Source organism: Bubalus kerabau, chromosome 9 (genome assembly GCF_029407905.1).
Source record: "Bubalus kerabau isolate K-KA32 ecotype Philippines breed swamp buffalo chromosome 9, PCC_UOA_SB_1v2, whole genome shotgun sequence".
In the NCBI taxonomy this organism is placed as follows: domain Eukaryota; kingdom Metazoa; phylum Chordata; class Mammalia; order Artiodactyla; family Bovidae; genus Bubalus; species Bubalus kerabau.
In genome coordinates this window covers 55558668-55564930 of record NC_073632.1, presented here as the reverse complement: position 1 = coordinate 55564930, position 6263 = coordinate 55558668, and the positions used below count along the sequence as shown (strand labels likewise).

General features: G+C 36.0%; 1 long non-coding RNA gene across 1 annotated transcript; it reads right to left on the bottom strand.

The window, feature by feature from the left end:
* Positions 1-1237: 1237 nt before the first annotated feature.
* LOC129660019 (uncharacterized) lies at positions 1238-5223 on the bottom strand. The gene is made up of 4 exons (XR_008718310.1): positions 5119-5223; positions 4118-4203; positions 1580-1705; positions 1238-1451 (listed from the first exon to the last, which is right to left on the bottom strand). It is a non-coding gene; the product is annotated as an uncharacterized LOC129660019 (long non-coding RNA).
* Between the last annotated feature and the right edge of the window lie 1040 nt (positions 5224-6263).

Here is a 6263-nt window from a genome sequence, read left to right as displayed (position 1 = left end):
TGCATATAACCTTTGCATGTCTTCCCATATACTTTAACTCATCTCAGACTATTTGTAATACTTGATACAATGTAAATGCTATGTAAGTAGTTCCCAGAGTGGGGCAATTCAAGGTTTATTTTTTGTAAATTTCTGGAATTTGGGGGCAATATTTGTGACCAATAGTTGGTTGAATCAACATGTGTGAGACCTGCAGATACGGATGGTGACCACAGTTTGAACCTTATTCTTCTTTGGGCTTCTGTGTGGGAGTGATATGTTGCAGGTCTACCTTTATGCTAGGTGACTCTAGCGTCGATATGAGAGGTCAGCAGGGTAAAGCAATCTTGTAATAGTCCAGACAAGAAAAGGGATTGGAAAGTGCTGTACTAAAGGGATGTATAAGAACGATAGGTTAAATGTTTAACATTTAACATTATTATTTAACATTTAATAGAAGAATTTCAATACCTACATATTGAAATGCCTATTTATTGAATAAGTACTATTTCAATAAATTTAGAGAACATGGAGGACTTTTTAAGAAAGGAGAAAGGCTATGGATTAAAAAAAAAAAAAAGATGGCACTAGCAAGTTAAGTCATTTGGCTCAAGCAGAGTGTAGGGTACAAAGAAATAGAAACCTGAAGAGACAGTTTTAGGACCAGAGTTGGTGGCTCAAAAAATAAAGAATCTGCCTGCAATGCAGGAGACCTGGGTTCAATCCTTGGTTTGGAAGATCGCTCGGAGAAGGGCGTGGGAGCCCATTCGAGTATTCTTGCCTGGCGAATTCCATGGATAGAGGAGTCCAGTGGGCTACAGCCTATGGGGTTGCAAAGAGTCAGCCACAACTGAAGCGACTAACACTTTCACTTTCCAGACAAACAAAAGTATCAGATATGGAAGCAGAAAAATTATATGCTCAAAGTATCATTCTGGGACGATGTGTCTGATGTAAATAATAATATTCAGGGATGCTGGCCTTGTGCAAAATGATGGGAGTAGAGAAGGAAGGGTAGAATTTGATGAGAAACCAACAGTTCATTCACAAAGAAATTCACCAACCACTCCATTTAGAGTTAGGGCTATTTCAAAAATTGCTCACACATATGAGCACTGGGAACTATAAAACCAATATTGTGCTGGTAAATGACTAACAATGGTTTCTCCAGGGGAAAGCAGGAAAAAAAAAATAGATATACTGCATTTGCTAAGTACATAGTGTAAATACTCAGACAATGGCCAATTACAGTGTAAATATACTATGGCCAATTTCGTACAATCAATGTGCTCACAAAACTCTTTCTGTTTACCTTTCTTTTTTTCTTTCTCTCTCTCTCCATTCCTTCCTTTCTTCCTTCCTTTCATCCTTGTTTTTTAGTTGAAATGCAGGCTTCCTAGGTAGTCCTAGTGGTAAAGAACCCGCCTGAAATGCAGGAGGCCCGGGTTGGATTCCTGGATCCAGAAGATCCCCTGGAGAAGGAAATGGCACCCACTCAAGTATTCTTGCCTGGGAAATCCCATGGACAGAGTAGCCTGGTAGGCTACAGTCCATCGGGTCGCAATTCTCAGGCGGTGCTAGTGGTAAAGAACCTACCTACCAGTTCAGGAGACACAGGAGTGGAGGGTTCAATCCCTGGGTCTGGAAGATCCCCTGGAGGAGGAACTGGTAACCCACTCCAGTATTCTTGCCTGGAGAATCCCCATGGACAGAGGAGCCTGGCAGGCTACAGTCCATAGAGTTGCAAAGAGTCAGACACGACTGAGCGACTTAGCACATGCACACATAGTTGATTTACCATGTTGTTAGTTTCATATGGACAACAAAGTTCAAAAATTCTTGAACATTAACAGTTTACTCTCAGTTCTGATAGCAGGCTGTTGCAGCACTTAATTGCTAAAACTTAATAACTTACATTAATAAGGGTACCAAGAAACATACAGGTTATCTTAATCTCCTTAAATTTTCTAATTTAAAAGGAACAGAGAAGAAATCTGAAAATGGGTTCATAATCTGAAGATAAATTTCAGATATTGGTGAAACCTAGAAGTGTTCCTTGTTGCCAGTTCAATGTGTGTTCTTTGGAGTTCCTAAACTTTTGAAAATAACTATTGTGGCATTAAAAAAGCTATGCTTCTTATTATTTTCAGTCAGTTCAGTTCAGTCACTCAGTCGTGTCCAACTCTTTGTGACCCCATGAACGGCAGCACACCAGGACTCCCTGTCTATCACCAACTCCCGGAGTCCACCCAAACCCATGTCCATTGAGTCAGTAATGCCATCCAACCATCTCATCCTCTGTTGCCCCTCTTCTCCTCCTGCCCCCAATGCCTCCCAGCGGCAGAGTCTTTTCAAATGAGTCAGCTCTTCGCATCACGTAGCCAAAGTATTGGAGCTTCAGCCTCAGCATCAGTCCTTCCAATGAACACCCAGGACTGATCTCCTTTAGAATGGACTGGTTGGATCTCCTTGCAGTCCAAGGGACTCTCAAGAGTCTTCTCCAACACCACAGTTCAGAAGCATCAATTCTTCGGCGCTCAGCTTTCTTCACATTCCAACTCTCACATCCATACATGACCACTGAAAAAACCATAGCCTTGACTAGACAGACCTTTGTTGACAAAGTAATGTCTCTGTTTTTTAATATGCTGTCTAGGTTGGTCATAACTTTCCTTCCAAGGAGTATAAGCCCCTCAATAAACTAATCTTTTCCATACAAATTAAGTAGTTCAATTTTCATTCTTGACACTCTTTTCCTTCTATATGAATGAATTTAGCAATCCAAAGTGCTTAGTCTTGTGACCCATGGCAGAGTGAATCATTTGGGAAATGAAAATCCTATTATATATCCTTGTAATTTTTGTTTCATAAAGTCACACAAGCACATAACTCACTCAATACAACATCTGTTCCAAAATATGGAAATTTAGAATTTCAAAGTAATTCCAAGAAGCTGGAAAAATGAATTTTGTGGAACTAACCCTCCTAACTGAAAATTCTAGCTCCAAATTAATGTAATTAAATACTTTGAATTTTATGTTTGAAAAATCTAAACTTCTATTATAGGTTCTTATGTGTTTTTTCCCCCTTTTAAATTAAGTTACTTTGCTTAATGCACCAAACTAAAACTCCCTTTAGCTGAATTTTTTTATTTTATTATATATGAGTTTAGCAGATAGTTCATCTTACTTTTAAATATCTCTTCTATGCAAATAAATCATCCAAATATAAAAATTATATATGGACTGCATATATATGACCCCATGGACTACAGCCTACCAGACTCCTCTGTCCATAGGATTTTCCAGGCAAGAGTACTGGAGTGGGATGCCATTGCCTTCTCCAAGTGTACTAACTTTCAAAAGGTGGTTAGAACTTTAATGGACTGTTGATTATTATGGACTAGTATCTCCCCTAGCTGTAGAGTTAACCAGCATTTTGCCATTTTCAAAACAATTTCATATTGATGTATGGCAGAAACCAACACAATATTGTAAATCAATTATCCTCTAATTAAACATAAATAAATTAAAAGAGAGATATTTGGGATTATAGTGATTAAATAAAAGGAACACAAAAGAATAATTTATAAAAATAATAGTATTTTGTGGGTGTGCACATTGTATTTTGTTTGATTTGGATTATTTTGGTGTAATTTTTGCACAAATGCACTAGTACAGGTTTGGAATAGACTGTGAAGGAAAACCTTGCTTGTTGGGATAATTTTTCTCTTTGACTACAACTGTCAGTTGTTTTCAATTCAGATTTAAAATTAAACTCCTGAAACACAATAGCCCTCACTGGGAGCACCAAGTATGCCCAGAATTTTGAAAGGCAACAACACATCATTCACAGCTATAGTAGAGTGAAAGTCTAACTCCCAGGCATAGATGCTGACGTGCCAAGACCACTGAGACTTTGATCATCAGCCACCAGCTTTTAGCTTGCCAGCCAAGTGATGTCCTCAGGAAGACACAGCGAGCTTCCATTATCTGGAACAGTTGTAATGATCAATACTCATTTCTCTGTACTCAGTTTTGTCTCATTGAATCATAACCTCTAATTTATGTGGCTCTGCATATGCTCTTGGAGAATTCCGAAGTTACTCTTTCAGGAAAGATATCAAATCTTCACACACCTCTAGAGTTAGAAGAAAGTCTAGAAAGTATCTGTCAACTCTTCTTTTCCACTGTGGCTCCAATGCAAACAAATATAAGAACACACCTGGAAGCAGAAGTATTTTCTTATCAAAAAGTGAAATATTGAGGCTTTTGGGAGAACAAAAAGGGAAAAACAAAGGATAAATTATATTTTGTGAAATTAAAATGTTTGAATCAAATAAAATTAATAATAAGTATGTAATTTTAAGAAATACAACATCACCACAGCTTTCAATTATAAGAAAAAGGGAAGTCAGAATATTCTTGAGATCATTTCAGAGTTAAATAAAATTTTCATTGTCTGAAATTACTTGGGTAACATAGTTCTTATTTTAAACTAATTTTAAATGATATTTTAGGCTTTAAAACCTATTGCTTTGGAGTAGGGGTATTATAAAATAACTAGGGTGCTGAACATTATAACAAACAAGATACATCTATGCTTTGAGATGAAAATATTATTTCACTAACAAATAATTACACAGATATTTAAAATTTTTTTCTAAAATATTTAGACTGAAGGTAAGTGAATTATATTAATATATTAAATAATCTATTATATTACAGTATATCCTATATATGTATATTACATTTATATATACATATTATATATGTGTATATATAAGTATAGTATATAATATAAATGACCAAAGATATTTATAAAAATACAATATTTATCTCCAGCTAGTGTAAATCATAGGATAATTTCTCATTAAGGATTATGAGATTGTTTTTTAACACTTGCATGGTTACTGACTAGGAATTCATCTGATCAGATCATTTTAATGTCTAGACCAAAGAATATGTGTTAATATTTTCATGATAAGATTTTATGTTATTAAATAAAATTAGTGGCAATTTATCCTGAAATAGTTAAAAAAAAATGAAAGTCCATCTGGTTATTATAATCTCAGTCATTTTTCCAGCATCAGCAGGAACATGAATGAAAATAGAAACAGGGCTGGCAGAGGAAATTTACCTGAGGTTCTATTTATGATTTCACTGTGCTCCTTGGCCATCCTAGGTCTTCTCCACACAGTAGAGCTCACATGAGGTTTATCATCTGACAAAGTCTGTATGTCCCTTATTCAGGAGAAAAAACAAACAAACAGGTGATTTTAAAAGAAATATTTATTCTGCAGATGTGAATGTCTCAGGGAAAAGCTCAGCTTTTCTGATTTTTGAAGACTTTAGGACATGTCCAGGACCACTTACTGTAACCTATACACTGTAAATATATAAATCTCACCCAGGATTTATACTGAAGAGAGACACCAACTGAGAGAGAAAACTGTTTATCCAATGGCAGAGGAAAATCCACTGTCTTCCTCAGGCCTTTATTTATAACCTTGATGATATTATTAGAATCCGTTGATATATTACCCATGCATGCATGTTAAGTTACTTCAGTCTTGATCGACTTTTTGCAACACCACAGACTTCAGTGTGCCAGTCTCCTCTGTCCGTGGGATACTCCAGGAAAGAACACTAGAGTGGGTTGCCATTTCCTATTCCAGATATTACCCAAATGTATCACTATATTTGTCACTGACATGACGGAGAAAGATGAAGATAAAACAAAAATCTACCCTACAGGGGAAGAAGAGATAATTTAAAAGTAAAAAAGAGATTTGAACACATTTTAAATAATATAGTCAACCACCTGTAAAAGAATGAAATTAGAACACTTTCTAACACCATACACAAAATAAACTCAAAATGGATTAAAGATCTAAACATAAGACCAGAAACTATAAAACTCCTAGAGGAGAACATAGGCAAAACACTCTCCGACATAAATCACAGCATGATCCTCTATGACCCATCTCCCAGAATATTGGAAATAAAAGCAAAAATAAACAAATGGGACCTAATTAAAATTAAAAGCTTCTGCACAACAAAGGAAACCATAAGCAAGGTGAAAAGACAGTCTTCAGAATGGGAGAAAATAATAGCAAATGAAGCAACTCACAAAGGACTAATCTCAAAAATATACAAGCAAATCCTGCAGCTCAATTTCAGAAAAATAAACGACCCAATCAAAAAATGGGCCAAAGAACTAAACAGACATTTCTCCAAAGAAGACATACAGATGGCTAACAAACACATGAAAAGATGCTCAAC